This window comes from Pteropus alecto, unplaced genomic scaffold (genome assembly GCF_000325575.1).
Source record: "Pteropus alecto unplaced genomic scaffold, ASM32557v1 scaffold42, whole genome shotgun sequence".
Lineage (NCBI taxonomy): Eukaryota > Metazoa > Chordata > Mammalia > Chiroptera > Pteropodidae > Pteropus > Pteropus alecto.
In genome coordinates, this window is record NW_006434825.1 from 7,576,037 (window position 1) to 7,600,123 (window position 24,087).

Sequence of the window (24,087 nt, forward strand, 5' to 3'; positions counted from 1 at the left end):
AACTTGACCTATTATAAATACGCTAAGCGAATTTTCAGAACAAAAATACTTGTGAGAATCCTCAAGCTCACATAATTATAACTGATTGTTGAAAATTGAGTCCCAATCTTTAACTATGAGAGAAGTGAAGCAGCTAAACAATAATATACACATATGTAAATATAAACTCAGCTTGGAAGTAACAATATTAAAAGCTAACACATAATTAACTACCACTATATTGTATTTCAATAATAACCTTCTAAAATAGGTATTGGCTCCGTTTCACAGAAAAGAAAGTGAACAAGAGTCAGGGAAACGACCTAACCAAGACCACTGACCTCATAATTATATAAGAAATAAAATCCTACCTAATGAAGACCATCCTATCTACCTTCCATGGCAGAATAATGACATTTATAGAATCGAAGAGATTCTTGCACTACATTCGAATGTCCTAGTACCTCACACATATAGCCAATGGCCTCCATTTATTTTCTCATTTTGTCTTACTGTTGCTTTTTTTTTTTTCGATTGACAACTTACAAGAAAGATTTTGCCATAATATGATTGAAAAGTGGTTGCAAGGAATTATGGATAACTTTGAACAGGGAGATTCTAGCAGGAAGAGTTTTTCTGATATTCTGTAGGAAATCAAAACCATCTCCGTTACGATGCCCAGTATCTTGTAATGACATGCCTTACAGGGCTCCTGGGAAACTCAAAACTATTTGGCTCTCTCCAGAGCAAATGCTTAAATACTGGAAGTATTATTTAACCAATAAATGTCCAACTACAGACAGCCCTGTTAGCAAAGTTGCTATGTGAAATAGGAAAAAGCTATTCCATGCTTTTAAATCAAGTGAAATTGAGTCCTGTATTAAGAAAATTTAAATCTCTCTATTTACACTAACACCATTAAGCTTAAGAATAATTGTATCCAATAACTTAAGTTTAATTTATTAGTGTTCAAGTAAACACTAATTTAAAGAAATTATTAAAACGTGTTTAACTTTCTCTAATACAAATTTCCATGTGCACTTCAATAACTAGACTAACAGTATCAAGCCTGTAAATTAGTTGACAAAAAAAGAATACACGCAAGTGTGCACGCACGCATGTGCACACAACCATACCCTTTAGCTATAAATATCTACACACCGAAAGCTAAAAACAATAAATCTAATTTGGTCTTGTTTCTTAAAAGTCTTTGCTGCACAACAGAAACATTGTTTTTTAAAAGCAGGCAAGATAGTCTTTGAAAAAGCAGAAGCCTCACACGGCAAAATTTTAAGGTAAACTAAAAAAAATATCTGGAATTGACTCAAATAATCACTGGATTCCAATAAAATTCATCTTGAATAAAGGAAAGAAAGGAGGTAAATTTGCATTGTGTTTTATTATGTTCTTTAATGTTATCTAATTTCCAAACAGCAGACCCAAGGTATTGCAAATTCTATTTTATGAGGGCAAATTAAGCCTAGTTTGCATAAGCACAAAGCAGTATCTATTTTTACAGTAAAAATATGAACAGAATTTTTATGATGCTTCTTAACAAGTCTGTCTTTCTTTGGCAAGGAAAAGTTATTTTACTTCTCAAGTATAAAACAGAAAAAATAAAAAATAAAAAATACGTAAAATGCTCAATTCTGTACAACTCATTCCAATTTCAAGAGCACTTTTATTGGTATTGATTTGCTTCACCCTGGACCCACAGAGAGGAATTAAGCACTTGAGGCAAGAGGCCCAGACGGTGAGGGGTTTGGAGGGTCCTTAAAGCTGAACATTGTATGATTATCCACACTGTCCTTCTAATCCCTTTTCATCCTCCTGTGGTCAAAATAATCCCTGTTCCTAGGTCAGTCCTCATAACTAATAAGTGTGAAGTAGTCAACACATGTGTTTAATGCAATGTGGATGCCCCCATTGAAAACATGAGGTGTACCTGGGTAACCTGGTCTTTCTAACTGCTTTGCAGAGTAGATTAGATGTTAATGTAATATTGCTTGGCAAATCATTTCAGCAGAAGCAAGTCAGTGCAAGTGGTTATATATTCAAAATTAGGTTTTGGCCAATTGAATCTTAACTACACAATCACAGACTCAAGACATCAAAGTTAATAGTCCTCTCTCCTCCCCTTAGACAGATAGACACAGACACATGCACGCACGCACACGCGCATATGTGTGTGTGTGTGTGTGTGTGTGTGTGCGCGTGCACACACACACACACACCCCTGAACGATAGGACGTGCTCTCAGGAATCAAAGCATCTCCTAGCAGTATTTGTCTAAGAATAAAACATCAAATGTCTAAGCAAGACCACCTATAGTCTGTCTGATTGTTCCCTTCAAGGAAGTCAGAAAGAATGTCGATTTAAGAGCCAGGAGCAGCGGCAAAGTGTAGTTTAAAAGGAACAAATTGGAAACCCTCCCTCTCTGTCAGGTTCACCATTTCTGTGAAAAAGAACACCAGCTAATGTGACTTCAAGAGCCTCCGAACTATTTAAGTAGCCATTCAGCTCAGGTACAAAAGAGGAGAGTATAGGATTTAAGAATGGAGCTGAAAGCACTGACATATATATATATACATATATAAGAAATATATATAGGTATATGAACACAAACACGTATATACTCACACATGCACACGTATTCATTTATTCTGTTCCAGACACACAACGTTGCTGAACATGACAACTTTTGCTGTAACTCAGATCCTTTTCAACTAGTATTTTCTCAATGCATGAGATACTCCTCCCCACGTGAACTTTACATAGCTAGTTTCTCACCCGTCAGGTTGTAGCATGAATGTTATCCCACCTCTCCTCTCCCTTCTCCCATCTATCCTTATGTCTTCTCCTTCATCTTTATAGTCCCAAGCTCTAGCATAGTGCCTGTCTTATAGTAGGCGCTCAATACAATTGCCTGTTAATATTAGGCGCTCTGCTCGATGGGTAATTCTACTTGGGTAATTGACAGTGACACATACTAGAACATAATAGTATGTTGACTCTAGGACAGGTTGTTCTAGGGGTGAGTATGGTATACAGAAAGGAAATCATTTCTGTCCTCGAAAACCTCATGTCTAATCGGAAAGGAAGATAAGTAAGCTGGAATAAACTATGCAGTTGTAAACAGAAAAGCACAGAAGATTAAGGAAACTTGGAAAAGGAGAGCCAAGCCAGTCTACATGAGGCAGGGGCCATTCTGGAGACTGGCGATAGCTCAGGTGGACCCTCAGAGACCGAGTTAAATAAAAAAGCGCTTGGAAGTACTCTCCAGCCAGAAAAAAAGCATATACACAGGCCTGAAGTTATAAGACTTCTTTGATCTATCTGAAAGTTGAATTTCTGTACGTGAGTGTGGTGACGTGTGCAAAAGCAAGTAAACAAAGCAGAGCTGTATCAGTATAAGAAAACAATATTGTCACATTCATCTGTAACAGAAACAGGATAAAATCTGACAGCCTTACATTTAGGTCAAGCTTTGTCAATCTGTCAAAGCCTTTTTCTATGTTTACCTACCATTCCATTGAAATGCAAAAAATAAAATAAACAAACAAAAAAAGGACAAAAAATCATGAAGGTTAAGAGCATGGGCTCTGGAGTCCAAATACTTGACATGAATCTCAGTTTCCCACTTAATCTCTCTAATCACCTGTCTGGAGAGTAACAGGCTCAACCTCAGTTCCTTCATCCATAATACAGACTGTTAGCAATCTTCAAAACAACCTTATGCAGTATACTAATGCACACAAAAAGATTTGCACTGGGGGTGCCATATAATAACAATAACAGTTGTCATTCTCTTAGAAAACCTTCGGTACTATTTGCACAATTGAGATTATCTAGGAAGAGTAGTATTTCAGAGATGATGTGCTTCTCTACTCAGCAGCATGACACAGAAGGCTCTCCCTCATCTGAGTCTAACCATTTCTGTCCAGCTCCATCTCCGGTCACGATAACCCACAGGTCATTCCCTAAACTACATCCTTAATGACAACTCAAATCCCCAGGGACGACCTCTTCACAACTTTTCACATTCATACGCCTTTGCTCTTTTTGTCTGAAGTCCTTTCTCACATTCGTCCAACTCTTGATTTTCCTTCAAAAATCAACTCAATTCTCATTTGTTCCTGAAATCCTTCTTTAACTCCTACACCTCCCACCCGTCTGACTTAAGTGCCTTCCCACGGGCATCTCTCACACAGGTAAAACCAGGGCCTACTGGAATTACTTGTCATACATCCGCACCCCTGACTGCAAGGCCAGCTAAAGATTTTGTAAGGCTCAGTACAAAGTGAAAATGCAGGAAAAAAGACAGGAAAAATTGTGTCGTTTAGATATTAAAATATAAAGCATTTTCTGCTCTACCACGTATCTACCTTCTGCTTGTGTGCATGTTCTTTTGCCTCATTGGACTTCAATTACAACAAAAATTAACAACTGCAAGCCAGTGACAACAGAGCATTAATCCAGGCACGGGGCTCATCTAAGCAACAGAGGCCTGCCGATTCCACAGGTTGCACGTGCAAGAAGCCAGCTCAGAGCCTCTAAAGTCAGTTCTTAGGACGTAATGGTCATATCACCTATTTTTGTTTTCTAGCGTCAGCACAGAGCCTATTACATTGTAACACTCAATAAATTTGTATATTGAACATGTTCCTGAATGGTGTAGCATGGCATATTGAACCCATAACCTAATGCTCAAAAGTAATGTTGGAAGAAAGACAGCATGAAAAGAATGAGTAAATTACTGCAATTCAGAGCTGCTCCTCCTTTTTAAATCAATCTGCTTGCCTGTTTCCTTCCCTTTCTCCCTCCTTCTTTCCTTCTTTTATCATCCATCATCAATCATAACCTTGACTGGCTGAATCCTTGTGGTCAAGCTGAGCAATATACTTCATTCTTTAAAATATATATATATATATATATATCTTTAAAATAATATGTCCACATTCTCTGAGGATCTGCATTTCTTAAAGGTCTAAGATGGAAGTTCTAAGGAAATCAGAGCAGTATCCTCGATAGGCTCCTGCTTCTCCTCCTACTTCCCTATAGTTTGACCCCCTCAAAGAAGACAGAATGATCTCTTAACGACCATGAATCGGATCACGTGACTCTCCTATTCAAAATTGCCAATGGCAGCAAATCCCCATCGCACATTTCCCAGTGAAATCCCTTTGCAGGTTTGAGGTCCCACCCTGCAGCTTTCTGCCCCTCTCCCTTCTCCGTCACTCATGCCAAACTCTTCTCTTCCTTTCTCTGGGACCTGCCCACCATCTCCACCCCATCTCAGGCAGAGTGGTCACAGTTCTTTTGTTCCAGTCCCTGCTCTGACATTATCTCTTCACAGAGGAATCCCCTAACTGTATTTATTACTCTTTACCTCAACTGCCCCCATTATATACAGCAGTTACATATAGAAGCACAGTTCTCTTCCATTCCAGTGCAAGTTGTCTGTTTCACACTTAAACATCAGGCAAGACCTGTCTGGTACACTTCTGCATCCCTGTATCTAGAATGGCACCTAGCAAAGGGCAGAAGCTCAATAAGTATCTGTTAAAGTTATGAAAAGTAGGGAAAATGCAAATGCTAAGTAAGCATGTCCCACGTGACTAGGCTTGGCCTTGAGTCTTCAGTGGACTTGGGGGGCGGAGGGGCAGACACAGGATCATCATCGCGCGATCCCCACGGGTCTGCTGTCTGAAGATAGTTCTGAGCACATCTGCCACGAGCCCAGTTAGTCTTGGACTGCTTGCCTAAAGCGTTGTTTTTAATACTGTTGGACTTAATGGGCTTTGGCTTAAAATTGGGACTTCACTCCTTTCCTTCTAAGACTGAATATGTGCTGTTTCTCCCTTTTTTTTTTTTTTCCTCCCTGACAAAAGCATGGCATAACAGGGCAAAATGGAACACTGACTGGTAGAAAATTGTGTAAAATAAAAGTAAACCTTTCTTCACATCCACCTCCCAACCCTGCCCGAGGCAATAATTGATAACTTCTCCATATGCGTTTTCCCAGACATTTTCTAGATACATCTATGTTAGCATGCAGATAGCATTTCCATAGAAATGGGAGAAATAAAGCAGTTAAACAGCATCTCATTCCCTTACCATGGGAAACCGACTCTTCACTCAAAGTAAAAAGCCAAGTAGAGAGTGGGAAGGGACTTGCGGGGTGGGAGCAGACACAGGAAGCTGGACCCTAGCACACCCCCTCTCTATGTCCCAGCTAAGCCACCATGACCCTCAGGAGGACAAAGATCTAAAATGCCACATGTTGGTCACATACCCATACTGTCTACTACATTTTTCACTTTTGTCTTTAAATTGACTTTTTCTCCAATTTACTTCAAAAGCAAACTTTATATTACCACAACAGAAAACATATATCACATGCCATAAATAAATGTAATCATAAAAATAAATTCCATGAAAACAAAGCAATGTTATTAAATTCTGTCTAGATGCTGTTGCCTGCCAAAGGCTCTAAGGGGGGAGGGGGGCGCTCCGGCCTGGGGAGGTGTTAATCTCTCTTTTTAACACTCACTAAAGACTAACAATAAACTGAGACTTTCTTCTCCATTGTGATAAGGATTAAAAGACAAAGGAAGAGGGAATGACTTGGGAAATAACAAAGTACCCAATTTCTAAAGTCTTTCCCAAGCTCCCAGTTTCTGAAATTCAAGGAACCAAATACACCAGTAATGTTAATTGATTTTTTGTTGTTGCTTGCTTTAATTGAGTCTTCTAACAAATCAGATATAAATGAATACTTAGAAATCCACTTTTTAGGTTGCTTAAAATCTTTCTGCCTTGCTTATCTGTACCAAGCAAGAGGCAGCCAATGTCAACACAATTAAACTCGTGGACATTTCTCTCTAGAAAGTCCTTCAAACTTCACTTGTTTACAATGAGCACAGGCATAGGGGAACAAGATACTTGGCTAGAGTCTTAGCTCAATTCTTGACTGGCTCTGTGGCCCTGGGCAAATCACTGCTCTGTCTGGGCCTTGATCAGCCCCCAAATATACAGTGAATCCATCATCTATATCTCTCCCTCTCTATAGACTATCATCAATGCTCTTTGCGGGATTAAGTCTTGTCCTTCCAGATGGTTTCCTGGCTAGCTTTCTCCTCCCATATTGGTTCTCTGCTGTGTAGAAGATGGATTGATTTTTTTTTTTAATGTAAATTTGTTCACGTTCTTTTTCTCTTAAAATGCTCCAATGGCTGTGTAAAAGATGGATTGCACAAACAATAAAATCCAAATTCCTTACAGGGGTCTATTTGGCCTGCATAATCTGGCCCCTACCAAAGAAGTCTGCCAGTTCCTCATACACACCTAGTCCTTGCCCATCTCCATCCTCCTCAAAGCCTTTGCTGCATGCTTTTCTTTATGTATGAAACACTCCCCCCAACCAGGCCCCCGTCCTCCCCCTTATCCGCCCCACACACACATCTGATGTGCTTTCCATGGTTTTGAGGTCGAGGTTGGGGGAAAGAGCATTGAAAATATAAGAAGCATGTCCAAATTCCCTCGAATGGGTATCATTGTCTAATTAGCTGTCAAAAGTGGTCCATTTACGGCCAGGTCATAGAGATCTCCCTTACTCATTTGTTATTTTCTACCAGCACCCTGTTTGTTTTGCTCTCAGCCCACTTCCCATTCTTATGCTTAACTTATTAACATGCTTCACATTCTCATAAGGAAGGCAGGACCAAAAACAGGTCATCTTTCTGTAAAGGCAGAATCATTTCAATCCGGTAATTATGGAATCCTCAGTAGCAGCATAAGGCCTGGCACAGCATACTTGTTTCACACAGGTTTATTAAATGTCTCCAACAAAAGATACACTAATGACTCCCAAAGTTTGTAATAGCAAAGTATTTCAAGTTCAGTACTTACTACCTAATTTTCTATAAGCCAGGGCTCTTAAAAGCCTAAACAAAAAATTCTAAACTGAGTTCACATAAGGTGGAGGCCTCACCAAAAAACTCCTCTCTCCTGCTAGCAAATAAACTTAATTCTAAGTAAAAGAAAAGCAAAAGAGCCAAAGTAAGAACTAAAATAAATATATACATAAGATCATCTCACAGCTGATTGCCTTTCTGATAAAACATGCTGACAAGGATAAGAGCTGATGTTCACGTTCTTTGGGGAGCCTTGTGACTGCACATTTCCAACTATGTGTGCTCATTTGCAAGCGGGTACTTTCATGAAAATGAGCCATAACGTATGTAAATTCTTTTCATTTGCAGTGGCTCTTTAACATAACATGTATGGAGAACGAATATTTGTGAATTATCCTTCTGTTTATACCTGAATCTGAACAGCTAATTGTTCTGGGAACACCTTATGCCTTGATCACAGATGTGACACTATTTAAGGGTTAGCAAAATTGGCTTCTTGTGAGAAAAAACCATGTTTTCAAGATCCAGGAAGAACTATGAATTAAAACTCATATTCACTGGTTCAATGGGAAAGGGCCTGAATCTCTGATGAGGCTGGACCTCTTCACTAAAAATGTTGCTTTTAAAATAATACAAAACAATGCTCTAGTCCACATATTTCTTAAGCTTCTTTTATGCAGACATGAGGTGGTAATAATTTGAGAACAAACCAACTTGTATACTGACAATAAAAAAAAAGTGTGGTCATTCGGAAACACACACAAGATACGCTCCTAAATATTCCACAACATAATTCACTTATCGTCACAAAATCTGTGTCCAAATTAGAATACTACAAAATACACTGAGTCAAACTACTTAATTAAATTAATCAAATCAATTATATTTCAACATGTAGGCATGAACAATAAGCAATTATTAATTTTTAGAATATAAAGAGAAGATGCATGCTAAAACAAGCACTGAATGTCAAGCTCTGTGCTAGAATCTTTACAGGCATTATGTCATCTATTAATCAAAGCGATCATGCAACCCATGAGGACATTTTCACTGTAGAGAGGAGAAAACTGAGTCAGGATAAAAGACTAACCCGAGTCATATAGTTAATAAATGATAGGCATACCAAAAGACCCCACGTATGGTTGACTTCAAATTGTGTAGAGGTTTTATTTTTTTCTCTTTCTAATACCACCATATTCCCTCCCAACATGTTAACAGTGATCATTAGTAAACTAGTGAGAAATCTCATGCTGGGGTGAAATATATATATATGACTTATATCACAGTTGGATTTAAACAGAGATCATGACTTTAAGGCCAGTGTTTCTTTAACCAGAAGAAATGTTATTTCAAGGATAGTTTCTTGCAGATCCCTGTGATTGGCTCTGGGAATTTTTGCATGTGGCCCAGAAATCACTCTGTGCAAAATACTTATCTAAATTACGTAGGTTTCTCCTCCTTTTATTTACACTGGGCTATTACTGACTTATATTTCATGTTCTCCCTTCCTACTCTTACTCGCCATGATCGCACAGTTTATGGAATCATGCCCATTTTAAGGATGATACAGATTATCTTAAAAGCTGTGAGACCTAGGACACGTCACGGGCATAACTGCTTTTTCAAAGCCAGTTTTCTCAGGCTGCTGTCACATTCCTCTCCATCCCTAAGTCTGTTCTCGCTTTTAAGCAGAGGGTAAAATAACACTGTCAAATAAGCAGACTCACTGAGAAGAGCTTTGCTTTTAGAGTAAAAACGATCATTTAACATTATCTGAATAGAATTTCTGCAGCTTAATTTAATAAATGAGGCATCGTTTTTTTAGACTCCAAGCATAACAAACTCTCATTTGCATTGACTGGATTCATAAATTCATGCTGTTAAAAACCTGTTTCTGGCAGGGTTGGCCCGGGCCCCCACGGCTCTCACTAACATTGCAATTCTGAGCGGCAGGAGGGAGTTTGCCCCTCACAAGCATCAGCTATCATTAGTTCATTTCCTTTAGTGCTGCTTGAGAAGACAGCATGAAGCCTGACAGGGTGCTGCCTGCTCATCTAAGACAAGTTCTCCTCTGCTCCACAAAAAGGTGGGGGCACCGCCCCATACCCTTGTGCCACCAATTGACTATTTTTCTGGGCAAAAGATCATGGTAGAATGTTAAGAGTCTAAGAGTCTTGAGAAATGCTGATCTAGGGTTTGAATTTACACACACACACACACACACACACACACACACGCACGCACGCACGCACATACAACAAAACCAAAAAACAAAACCAAAAACAACCTTCTCAGGCAGAGTCATACATTTTAGAAGAAAGAAAAACTAAAGTGATTGTGTTGCTCTGTGTTAAGAGCCTTATTTCCTTGCGCTGAAACATACAATAATGATACCAATGACTCGAAATAAATAGACTTCCTATTGGCAGAGTGAATGGGAGCAAGTGAAGATTGGCATCTGACATGAGAGATCTCAGAACTTATGCAACATAACCAGACAAAAGCACAGGAAATCACTACAAAAAGTAAACTCTAGCAGCAGAACCATCATTGAATGGATTTCTGGGCAGAATGAATCTTCCCTTGGGGCCTTGAAATGTTAAAATGGATTTCAATCTGTGTAGTGTGATAGGATAAAACATAAATTGTGAGTCAGGAGAATAGATGTCATAGCACGAAGTGTTCTCTTTTAAATCATAGATAGACTCATAGGTTTGGATCTGGAGTCTGACACTTGCTAGCTTTGTGCTTTTGTTTGTTGCCTACTGCTCTGAGTCATTGCTAAATGAGACATGTAATAATATACTGTTTTTGGTTATGGAGCTATTGTCTGTGTTAGCCTGTAGCAGGTCCCTTGAATACTATCTATATTTTCTTTTGAAATCCATCAAAGAATACCCACAGTGCAGAGAGGTCCTACATGGATTTATCTGTAGAATGTATTAAATAACCTCTGTTGTCTCTCCCAGCTCTAATAGACTATAATTCTGTGTCAGACAATGATCCCATTATGATTTATATAGATATAGGTAGATTTAGATAGATATATTCTTATTTCCAATGCATTCATTAATTAACAAAGATATACTGAGCATCTAACAGATTTACTGTGTGCTGGACCACTGATAGGGTAAAATGTATATAATATAATTCCTCATCCCATTACTATATGTCGTGATCATGCAATGGCATGAATATAAATCTAGTATATAGAAGTATCTTCCTAGTTTCTGATATAAGAACATCAATCAGGCATGGGCCTGCCTTCCAGACAACATTTTTTAATCCAGAGATAGTTATGTGATTCAAGGCCTCCAATTAAGGTGCTTCCCTCGGATTGATATGTGGATGCTACAAGGGTAAGAAAGTCATTCTTAGTTTGAAGTCTTAACAATAATGTTAACTTTCTACAATGTTATGTGCCAGGCCATCTGCTTGGGATTTTACACATCAGGTCTCTGATCTTCAAAACATTTCTTCAAGGCATTATCTCCATATTAAACATGCTACATGATATATACTATTTTCTATGAGGTCACTACATTACTAAATTTAGGATACCATACTTTTACCCAAGTCCATAAAAGGTCATAATCCGTGTACTTTAATTGCACCAAGATGATCTGAGCTTAATGGCTAGTGTCAAGGTCCAGGAGTAGCCATTGGTTGTGTGGTTCAGGAGCTTAAAAGAAAGACCTGGTTTAGAGATGCATATTTGTACATCATCATGATCCAAGCAAAACCGAAACCCAAGAGAAGGATGAGAGTAGAAATTCAAGCAGAAAATATTGGAGAATGTTACTTTTCATAAGTGGAAGCTGAAGAGAGATTATCAAAGGCAAAGAAAAATGAGAAAGAGAACAGCAACAATTGGAAAAAATGCAGAATCTCCAAAACCAGGAAAGAAACAAGAAGAATGGAGTGCATCAAAGTAAGAGGAAAATGAACAAAAAGAGCATCGTGCTGGAAGCTCCTGTTCTTGTCACTGGTTTGCCTTTGAGTGGGATAGTATTAGCATCATGTTTTATTCCTGAAGGCACTGAGAGGGCTGGTGAAAAGAAGGGAATGATGTCAAAGTCAAATGGGTGGCTACAGTATGTGCCTCCTTCACTTTGTTAGCAAGAACAATGGTCTTTTTTTCTGAGAACACATTGTGTGTGTGTGTGTTTCATGATTTTTTGTTTTGTTTTATTCTCAATTTTGTCTTGTTCCTAGAATGTTATGAATATCCCTCTCCATGATAATACAATTGAACTGTAAGCAAAAATAGCACCCAATACTAACCAGAACCTTCCATGAATGACATAGAGTGATAAGGGATAATGGACCTTACTTTTCCTACCATCTTTTGAGTTTGAAGGAAGAGTTTAGCCTGTAGGTGTCAGCAACCACCTTACCTGGGTGCTGAGCAGAAGCAGTCTCCGTACTTTTTTCGAGTCAGAGAGGGAAGCAGAAATGAGACATGGAAAAAGACATAGAGCTCAGTCAAGATAGTATGAGCCTTTGCAAACAGGGGTAGATCTGGATTCAGAAATTGTTCACACTAGCTTAAGTCAAATAGGTGACTATATATCTATTCTGAGCCCTGAAATAATATGTATGTGATTCCCTGGAGCTCTTTTCACTTCTTAAAACCACAAAGCCCATGGTCCAATAGAGCCATTTGCACAGAAATACAGAATAATCATCCACAGGTTGCTAAGAAACCTGGAGTGCAGTCCATTAAAATGATGTCATGAAACTAAACAAATCCAGAGACATAATTTCCTGAATGATGATCTGAAGAAAAGACTCACAATTTCTCATCTCCAGTTACAGATTAATAATTTGTAAATTAATTTGTAAATTTGTAAATTAATTTGTAAATCAGACTTATAATTTGTAAATTAATATCCAACTATCTTACACTTAACACTTTTCCAAGTTGTCGGTGCATTAAGAACTCCAAATATTCCAATGCCCCATCTCAAATATTTGAAATGGACCTTAGTTCTCAGTTCCTTCTTTAGTCTTATCTATCGAGTTTGCCTAATTGTCACACTCGTCATTCCTGAATCACTAACCCAGCGTAGAAAGTATAGTAAGCAATTTGCATGTATTAACAATCACAAGAGTTTTGTGATATAGTTATAATTAGTCCCATTTTGTATTTAGCAGTCTGAAATTTAGAGAGAGTAAATAACTTGACCAATGCAGCTAGTAATAGGCCCTGACACGACTATATAATAGTTCAAGAGGCCACAAACAGCAGAACCATATAAAAAATGCATTCATAACATGAGGAAATATATTTGGCTTCCAAAAAAGAGAGTTTGAGAAAAGGATGAGGGTATATACTGTGTTTACAGTAACCACCCGTTGGATACTGGGACATTTTATTAAGCGGACACAGGCATCTCTCTCTGAACCGGGCTGGTGTTAGCATGATAATGGGGGTGAGTATCAACCTGCGTCAAGGATGAGGGGTCTGAATATATAACAGCATCTGCTTCATTCCATTAAGCCTGGCAATTCAGGGTACAGATGGCTCACAAAAATCAAGAACTAATGTGAGAAAAGGTGTAATAAGTGCCATGAAATCTAAGATGCCCAGTTCTGAAAGTTTCCAACCACTTAGAACATTATGTGGCACTGTTATTGTTGGTATCATAGCTTTTGGAAAGTCTGAAAGCAGACTCAAAAGAAGAAAATTGTAGATATTGTCAGTGTTTATTTTTTATTTTTGTAAACTTCCAAAGCATACAAAATAAATTAAGTAGTGTAGAAGCTATATCACAGCAAAGTATTCTCTGCATTTTTTTTTTTTTCGCAATGTCTTAAGTGGCACCTTTTTCATGGGAGGTAATTCTAGGAGTGATGACATCCAAGATGATAATATCCAGCAGATCTGAGATTGGAGTGAGAGCACTCAATCCCAATTCCATCTGCTCGGGCAGATGGCAAAGTGCACCGAATTTCTCCAAGTCTTCCCGTCCTCTGTGCCCCATCAGCACATTGATTTCCTGATAAGAACATATGCAAGGTTTGGGGGTGAGGAGGGAGAAGCTCTGTATTGTTACACTGAGTGTGTTGACAATAAGACTATGACTCTTTCTGACATGACCTTAAGAGGAACGAATGAATGCTTGTAGAATGACTCTCTTTATAGAAAGAAAGATGTGTATGACTTGAAAGTAATAAAGGATGTCAAGTATATTAATGTGTGGTACAGAGAATTTCATTTTACTCTCAGAGAAGCAGGAGACAATCTTGAGAAGAAGTCAGAAATCTTTTTGTCTTCCTTCAGATCACTGAGGTTCAGTGATGGTCTGTGAGGGTGGGTAGAGAGTGTCACTGGCATTAAAAAGAAAAAAAAAAAAGGCTGGAAATTCAAAGTAGAAAATGCACAGTTGTGAGGCATTTATTGGAGGACGTGGAATGCTAAGATAGCAAACCAAAAGTGGCCATGGACATCAAGTGTGGCCTTAAGTTCAAGCTCTACCTAATAGCCAGGTAAGTGTGCTCCCTGCTCCTCAGGGTTCCTGTCTAGCAAATGATAGTGATGACCACCTCCCTTAGGAGGTCTAGTGCAAGGGTTCTCAACTCTCAGGCTGCGGACTGGTAATGGTTGGCGGCCTGTTAGGAACCAGACCACACAGCAGGAGGTGAGCAGCGGATGAGCTAGCAAAGCTTCATCTGTAGTTACAGCCGCTCCCTGGTGCTACCATCACCGCCTCAGCTCCACCTCAGGTCATCAGGCATTAGATTCTCATAGGACCACTGGTCCCCAGTGCCAAAAAGGCTGGGGCCCACTGGTCCAGTATATGCAATAGGCCAAGCATAGGGATGGTAGGTAGTGGGCAATTTGTAAGGAGCATTAATGGTGAAAATAATATGTAGGATAAAACGAAGAAAAATACAACAGCATGGAAACAATACGTATCATTTTTTTTGATACTTGAACATTTAAAAAACATTTTTGATGTAGTAAATAGCTATATTATTAATAACTAAATTAACAAATGAATTCATTCATTGCTTCATAGTGCTCAAAACCGGCAGAAACATTAGATCTGGCCCTGCACTTAAGAAGCTTTCCTCTTAAGGACATTATTTCTGCTTATAGGGGAAGGGATTAGGCTCAGGAAGATTGATTTCCTGCAGGTCACAAAGCTAGTAAGTGGAGGAAAGAGAACAAAACATCTGGCCATTGTCATCTGACGCTCATAAGGTCCACTGCCTACCCAGACCCACTGAGTGCATAACAGTAAAATGAAGTGGCTCCAGTAGATATGAGGGCTATAAAAACCAAAGAAGATTTGACATGTGGGTTCAAAGAGCTATAGGTTTCTTTTCATGAATGCAGATGAGAACTAATGTAAACATAATTGACTGAAGTGAGTCAGTCTATTCCAGTGCCTGATACAAGTATTCCCAATTCCAAGTTGCCTCCTGATGCTAATCCTATGCTTGAGACTTGAGAAAAATCTTCTCAGAGGGAATGTTATGCTGAAACACACTACATTCAAAACCTAGCTCAGCCTTTGATTAGCTGTGTAAACTTGGATGTTGCTTAAATTCTGATTCTTAGTTTGCAAAACAGGGATTAAAACCATTTTGCAAATATTTCTGTAGCAATACATACATAATCGATCCTCTTTGTTTCATAGCTATATTTCAGTAGTATGTAGTTTATTTCAATATCCCAGAGTGATTTTCTAGAAGATCACTCTTGTGCTCTCTCGGGCCCTCCACCTTTTTCTCTCCATCTCTCCCTGCCTCTTCCCTGCCCCCCATCTCGGGTTGCACAGCTGCCAAGACTTCTCCTGATATCTTAGGAATCCACCACTACTTATGAATTAAGGTAGAGATTCCAGACTTCCAACTATGAGCTTTGGGAGCGGGCAGCGGCAGAGCTGTTATTAAGCTATCTCCACTTCGGGATCGCAATGTGCTTTCTGAGGTGGATTTAATGAATTTCTCTTTCATTCTGTGAACCTCTTGCTATTCTGCCATTCCTTCCACTTAAGCCAACAGAAAGTATTTATTTTGCTATCAACTAAAATTCCTGGATAGAAATATTATCGAATGAGAAATTCTAATTTGCTGAGAGTCGCACTATGAACACAACGGTATACACCTGTGGCATCATGAACACAGGCGGAGACCTTAACTGCAAATCAAAGTTAAAAGAGTATGAGCGGCTAACTACTAGGCCTAATCCCTCGTTATCCACAGTGATGGTAACTTGATCTTTTCACTGAGGGATTCATTCAGCAAATAATTCAAATACATCTTAAAAAATGCACACTGTCTACAGCCGTGCTACCCTGAACAAGCCCGATCCCGTCTGATCTCGGAAGCTAAGCAGGGTTGGGCCTGGTTGGTACTTGGATGGGAGACCACCTAGGAAGATCAGGTGCTGTAGGTGTAAAAAGTAAAAAATAAGGAATTGTAAGCTGACAAGGTCCTTGCAATCTCTGAAGTCAACCAAGGGTTGCCTTGCCTGAAAAAAAAATGCACATTAATTTATTTGAGAAAATATTCTGGAATGCAGGCATGCAGTATAAATATCCGTTTCCAAAATACCTATATAGCACGTGCGGTCAATGGATCTTGAAGTGCATGATACAAGAAGCCAGAACTGTAATGAAGGACACATAGCCATGGATTCAGGCAACATTCGTCTAAGAAAAGGTGAACTCTCATGGCTGTGGGGTTCAGATAAGTCACTTAAATTATTTTCAGAGATTCTACTATCTTCGACAACTCCTGCAGCAGTCAAACTTCTGAGAGAGGATGAAGTGGCAGCTCCTTCAGAGCTGAGAAAATACCATACTTGCCTTTGATTCTCCAGCCCCAAGCAGTGTCCAGAGCATAAAAAATGCTCAGTAATGTCTCTATAAGTAACGAAGAAAGCAAGAGGCCAGAATTTGGGGAGAACGAATCTTAAAAATCATTGGTGAAAACATTTCCACAATAAAGAGGTATTATTATTACATTTCTCTCAGACCATTTACCTCGAAGCCTTCTCCCAACAACTTCAAAGAGAAGTGCCTCCTCGTCAAGAGCTGTTTCTTAAAAAAAAACACGGTGCCAATACATATGATAAACTGTCAATATGAGAAAATCTTACATGTGGAAAAGGCAAGTTTGAGGTTAGGGGTAACTGAAATCAGTTCAAATGTGATACACATAATAAAATATTTCAAAGTCTGTAAGTAAATAATACAGCTTGGGAGAAAATACCCCAGAATGCCCATAAAAAATGTTGGAAGGTAAAGTAGGTGGATCTGGACAAGTTTCCCCGTATGCAAGTTAACGGTGTGGAAATGGAGAATTATCTTTAAGATTTCACTCGTCTATGACGATGCCATTGGACATCTGAACTCTTAGCTTCCAATGCTAGATCCACCTGACCTGTATTTTTATGAACAAATTGTATTTCTCTTCTCCTTTTTTTCTCCGTATCTGCAACACATAGGTTCCTATAGGCTTATTGAAGAGTTTGCCACATGCCCAGCTCTGGGAAGCATTTGGTACATATTAGCTTCAGCGGTTGTTGGTTATTTTTACTATTATGTTTGTTGTTGTTTGTATTGCCATTGCAACACGGAATCATGTCAACTGTGACCAGTACATTAAACAGGTTTTCTCACCTACACCACGCTCAGTTTAAATCCAGAATCTACAGATTTATAATTTCGTTCTCTTTTGGCAAGGAAGCCATACTATCTTCGCGCGCACCAAAACTTTCTTCTGATCTTCTATTAAAATCTTAATACAACTTCGAAAGATATGCCAGCATTTGAGTGAGCGTATCGGCCTTGCAGTTCTGAAACATGATGTTCTCATTGTGTGTGTGTGTGTGTGCCTGTGTGTGTGTGCCTGTGTGTGTATGTGTATTTCTCTCTGCACAAATCACGCTTTCCTTAACTCATTTAGTAAAAAGGCTAAGACCTGTCTTCCTGACTCTACATGCTGAGGCGAGTTACTCATTGATGGTGCTGCTGCTGCTGCTGCTGCTGCTATTGGTGCTGGTGGTGGTATTATGTTTTTGTAAGGCAAACATATTATATAAATAAGATGCTTGAGGATGTGGCTTCATACCAATCTTCTGAAATTGAATAATTCTGATTGGCCTATAACATATCATATCCTATCATATTTAAAATTTTTCTTCATGACGAAATTAAGAGAATCAAGTTCTACTGCCGACTCTCTACTGTGTATCAGGCTCTGGGCATGGGACTTTAGATGAATTGGTCCCATTTTACAGATGAGGAACCTGATACTCTGAGACCTTAAGCCACCTGCAAGAGCTCACACCTCTTGTAAGAGATCCAAATTGAGATATTTTTGGCCCAAAGCCTGTGCTTTTTCCACTAGACTGACCCGCTGTAGTGGCAGCTACAAAGGACTACTTAGAGCTGATTTTACTTTTAACAAAGGGGAAATTGTATTCTCTGTGTGCGGAACTGTAACACACACGCTGCTTTTTGCCTAAAAGCCTCCTCACCTCCCTCCTGCCAATCTTCACCTTTTAATCCCTGTTTGAGTCTGCAAAGTGGAGACCTGCAGGCAAATATTTATTCATGAAATGAGCCATTTTTCCCATTTCTAATCCACCCCAAACTGCTTTAGGTTTTCCTCAAACTTTTGAAAAGCAATTTGCTTTTGGACTGAAAAAAAAGCAGAGAGAAATAAAGAACCCCAGCCCAAATCCAGAGGCAGAAATCATGGGCCCAAAGTCAAAATGTCTTCAGTAAGGCAGGCAGTGCAATAAATCTTAGCTGCTGACAACATGCATTTCAGATATTAAAGATAAGACATCATATAGGACTTTTAGAATTGGGGTAAAAGCCTTCCTTCATCCCCTGTGAGGAAAAGAACATAAGCCAAGTGAAAAGTGAATTTGAGAAACATTAAGCCCAGTTCCAGAGAGATCCTTGTCATGAAATTAAAGGTTTTCTCATTGATTAGTAAAATGAAAACCTTTATTTACAGAGCAACATCAATTCTAGATAAAGATCAACAATACTGTGCATGGTGTCTCTACTCTACCACCATGCACACATGGCAGGCGTCACTAATTGATCAAGGTACTTCTTTCCACTGGGCCGGGATTACTTTAAGCATCCTTATAAACACACCATTCCAACCAGCCTCTCAATCAATTGGAATAGGTACAAAGAAAAAAAAGAAAAACCTTTGTGTCAACACAAACACAGAAGGCAAAGAATATGAATGGTGTTTTGTTTGTTTGTTTTTTCTTTTATTTAATTTACCCTCAAGTTTTTCTATATCAGCAGTTGGTTTTCTTTCCTATTTTATTTATTTATTTTATTTATCTATCTATCTATCTATCTATCTATCTATCTATCTATTTATTTATTTATTTTTAGGTGATGAAAGATCCATCAAAATGCAGGTTGCATACCAGTTGTGTAATTTGGGGCAAGTAATTCCAACTCTATTCACCTCAGTTACCTTATATGTTAAATTGGTACCATCATAATAATAATATCTCTCTTTAATCCTTTTAAGGATGATGGGAGTATGTAGAAAACCCTTAAAACACAGGTTGACAATCTCCAATCTCCAGTCAAGTATTGTCAATACTGTATTTGTAAATAAAGATTTGTTGGGACACAGCCACACTCATTCACTGTCTTTATGTCTATGGTTGCTCTCAGTCTGTAGTGGCAGAGCTGACTAGCTGCAAAAGAGCATGCACGGCCCACAGAACCTATGATATTTATTTATATAACCTATTCTAGAAAACTCTGCCAGCTCCTGAACTCCTGGCATAGAATACTGCCTAGATTATGTGTATTTGTTGTTAAAGCATAGTATCAAAAAAGTTATACAGTGCAGATGTATTCTCTTCTCAGATATAAAACATCTAAAAGGACAAAAAAAAACTAGATTTAGAAAGATCTAAGTTTGAAATCAACTTCTGCAATTTACCAGCAAGGTGACCTTGAACATATTACTACAACTGTCTGTGGCTCAGCTCCTCAACCATACAGTAAGTAGGGATAACAATATTATCTATGCCAAAGATCAAATGAGAGAATACTTCCAAAATATTCAATAGAGTACATGACACATGGAAAATACTAAGAAGTGTCAGCTGTTATGATTTCTGCCTCTTAGCAACTAGACCAAACAGATTTATAATTTTTTTTAACAGTGAAATAAAAAAATTTGGAAAACTGTCTAATGAGGAATACAAAGTATAATCAATAGTACCATGTCCGCTATTACTCCATTAATATGTGATAGCAATCAATGACATTGCCATTATCAGGATGTCAGATCATTTTCTTATAACTGTAAAAAACTTATTCAATATCGCTTTTCTCAATCTATATTTCTCAAGAAGGCTTACATTTTTAGTTCCACGGCTCCCATTTTGTTGGTCTGTAGGAATCTAAAGTTGAACATGGGCTGTCAAAACTCATCATCCATTACGGGGTACAGAGAAAAAAGCTCTAGAATAATGTGTAGGAATACAGTAATCTATCCACTCTTCTCAGAGATTAAGGGGGGGCCAGGAAAGTCTTCAAAAAGTATATAAATTTTGAGCTGAATCTTTGAAAGGATGTATAATATGGTGGTGGTGTATGGAGGAGGTTGGGAGGGATGGGGCAGAGATGAGAAAGGAATTCCAGGCAGAAATGACAGCATAAAGAATGTCTGATTCAAGAATTGAAAAGTAATATAATAAACATTTTTTTTTCTTTTTCTTTCTCCTCTTTCTCCTCTCCCTCCTTTGTCTGAGCCTGACATTGGCTTTCCAGAAAGAGAGGCATTATCTTATACTCCTTTTTCTTGTCACTGTACCCTTATCTTCTAGAATAATGACTGGTACATGGTAAATGCTTAATAACATGAGTTATTATTATGCGCATCACTAAATTTCCAAATTCACTTCTTATATAAAAATCACAAGGTGTATGTGTAGATATTACAATGTAACAGCCGAAGCACTTCCTCTGAAGTCACATGGCCTGAGTAATAGTGTTCTCTACTCACTAGCTGTGAGATATGAGGCAATTTTTAAACTCTTGAGTTCTACCTTCATTATCAGCAAAAAGGAGATGGATAATACCAATGACCTCTTCTTTGAGTTGTCCTAAGATGATAGATTTATGGGTGCTAAGCTTTTAAAAAGGCCAATAGACACAGGCCATCCTTATTTCTAGATAGAACACAAGCAATTTTAGCTATCTGTCAATGAACATAAAGGTTCATTTAGGAATTAATGTCACATATAGGAATTAAGGAATTTGCTAAGACAGAAATTTGAGTCCTAGGAACTCTGAATCTGAGCCTGGGGAAAAAACAACAACAACAAACTGGACTAGAACATCCCTTAGCTTATGCGTGAGCCCAGACCTTCTCTGTTAGTGAAGCACGTTTTTATAAAGCACGTATTATTTTTTAATATTCATTTTTACTGTGAAATACATTCTCTTCATGCAAAATATACATACGACTTGTAAAAATTTAAAGAATAATATTCCAATGAATGTTCATGAATCAATAACAGTTAACCAGGAGTTAAATTCTGTGTTTTATATGAGATCCTTTTCTTTAGAGTTCAACCAAATATATACTTCTGTGACTGGCTTTTTGCTCAACTACGTTTTTCTTTTTGAGATTCACCCACATTGTTGCTTTCAGTTACATTTCATCCATTTTCACCAAATTCTAGTAAGACGATGCCAAACCTATCTATTCTACACTAGATTAAAATTTGGGTTATTTCCATTTTATTTTAGCATTACAAATGATACTGATTTGTACTTTTTACTTAAATTCTAGTGCCCATGACCAAGAGAGGGTTTATAGTGCATTTCCATCAGAGTAAAATTGTTAGGTAATAAATATATCTACAGTTTCAATTTTCCTATTCTCCAAGATAATATTAAATTGCTCTATGAAACGGTTTTATGAGTTCATACACTACCTGTAAGAACTTATTTTGTTCAACATTTTCATTGCTCGATATTCTTTAACTTTTAATTTTGGGCAATTTGTTGAGTATACAATGCTACTTAACTGTAATTTTCAATTTACATGATAATTAATGAGCTCAGTATCTTTTAATATGTTTGATAATACATTTGCTTTTTCTTTATCTTTTGCTTAATTCTTACTTGCCTTCTATTCATTAATTGTATGTATTTGTTGTATAAAATTTTTTACCAGTTATATGTGGCAGATATCTTTTCTTTTTTCCATTTATTTTTTCTAACTTTATGATGCCTAAAGCAAATTTGAATTAAATCTTAATTTTAATGCAGTAAAAACTATTAATTTTTCTCTTTAAGGTTTACGTCACCTGTTCATGACGTAATAAATGCTTCCTTACCAAAAGGACATAAAGATACCGTCTCACATGCCTTTCAAAACTTATACCTTTCATACTTCAAGTCTTTATCCTTCTGAAATTGATTTTTTGTGTGTATAGTATAAAATAGGAAGCGATTTTTTCATATAGATAACTAATAGTTCCTGAGCTATTTCTCTACTAATCCATCTTTTATCACTGACCTGTAACACCATTTCTGTTGTATTCAAGTTTCAGTGTATGCAGTCTCTCTCCCGGCCCTTTGATCTATTGTCTACTGGCCTATCACTAACCCAGTACTACAATGCACATTCCTTTACAACGAGTCTTGAAATATATTAGTATGACCACTCACATTTTGTTTTACTTCAGGAATTTTTTTTTTTTCAAATGTGGAGTTTTTTAATGATTTCTGCTCTATCCCTTGTGAATGAGAAGCCTGAAATCCCTTTGTAGGGGAGGTCTGCAATATTGTTCAGTGTTCAACCAATCCTCAGCATGGTAACATCTGTCTAAAAATTGTAACTAAGGGTTGCACAAAGAATTATCTTCTAAAGAGAGAAAACTCCACAAGAACAGAGCCATAGTCAGGAACAGAATTGGTATTGCAGACAACTATCTACCTAGTGGCACATACAAAATGTGATTTTCTATCACTGATTAAACAGATGCTCTTTAAACCAAGCCCTGCATTTTAATTGTAAGTATTTTTTAAATAACAGTTTAAAACCATTTCTGATAGCATGTAGCATTTACTCACAATCTAACCACTTTCCCTGGCCTGTCTTCATCAGCTACAAATATAAAAACAACAACAACAACATTTTCTTATATAGCCAGCATGTTCAAATGATAGAGCCCCCTCTATTAAATAAATATAAAGACTGAATTACAGGTATAAACAAGTTTGTTGTGTTTGTTGTAACAGTTAGATGGGAAGTTTTGAGTTTGGATGGTTGGATGGGAAGTTTTAAAAATATCTTGTTATTAATCCACATAAGTAATAAAGTCTGTCAGCCAGCCATTTGTTGGCAATTTCTTCCTTCCTTCCTTCCTTCTTTCCTTCCTTCCTTCCTTCCTTCCTTCCTTCCTTCCTTCCTTCCTTCCTTTTTTTCCTCTTTCTTTCTTCTTTTGTTCTTTCTTTCTTTTGTTCTTCTTTTCTTTCTCCTTTCTTTTTTTCTTTAATGCCAATTTTAAATGGTTTAAGACATTGTGTTTTCCACTTTGTAACACAGTGCTTATAAAGTTTATTGTTACATCCTTTCCCCAAGCACACATTCCATATTCAAGGATAAAGGATTCCGAGTTATTCACTATATAGCAGCTCAACTTTAAAACTGCCAAAGAATTTGCTATAAATTTAGGTTCTTCCATACTTTTGTGTGGAATGATGATACATTTTTGCTCAAGATTGGCTTTAATCAACCTCTTTAATGATGAGCCCAGAAGAGGCACCCCCAGGAGGAAGGGCTCCACCTCCAGGAAGCCCCTGGGCATTCCTCCCGGCATGCCTCCTGTGCTCTGGTCCAGCTTGGTAATGAGGGGGTTGCAAACTTTTTCCAGCTCTTTCTGCCGATGTTCAATTTTTTCCTTCTGTGCAGTCTGGTTCTTATCAAGCCAGTTGATGATTTCATTGTGCTTGTCAAGAATCTTATGTTTGTCCTCATCATTGATCTTGCCTTGAAGGTATTCATCTTCAACAGCTGCTTTCATGTGGAATACATAGAATTCAAGTGAAAGCTTCGAAGACACCTTGTCTCGCTGCTTCTCGTCTTCAACTTTGTACGTCTCAGCATCCTGGACCGTGCACTCAATGTCTTCCTTGCTGAGACAACCCTTGTCATTAGTGAT

General features: G+C 38.0%; 1 protein-coding gene and 2 pseudogenes across 1 annotated transcript in view; 1 reads left to right on the top strand and 2 right to left on the bottom strand.

Moving 5' to 3' along the window:
* CDH8 (cadherin 8) overlaps window positions 1-24,087 on the bottom strand; it is a 300,666-nt gene that overhangs the window by 249,949 nt on the left and 26,630 nt on the right.
* On the top strand, window positions 16,187-16,305 carry LOC112478273 (annotated as a pseudogene).
* Window positions 23,654-24,087, bottom strand: part of LOC102879489 — a 16,303-nt pseudogene continuing 15,869 nt past the window's right edge.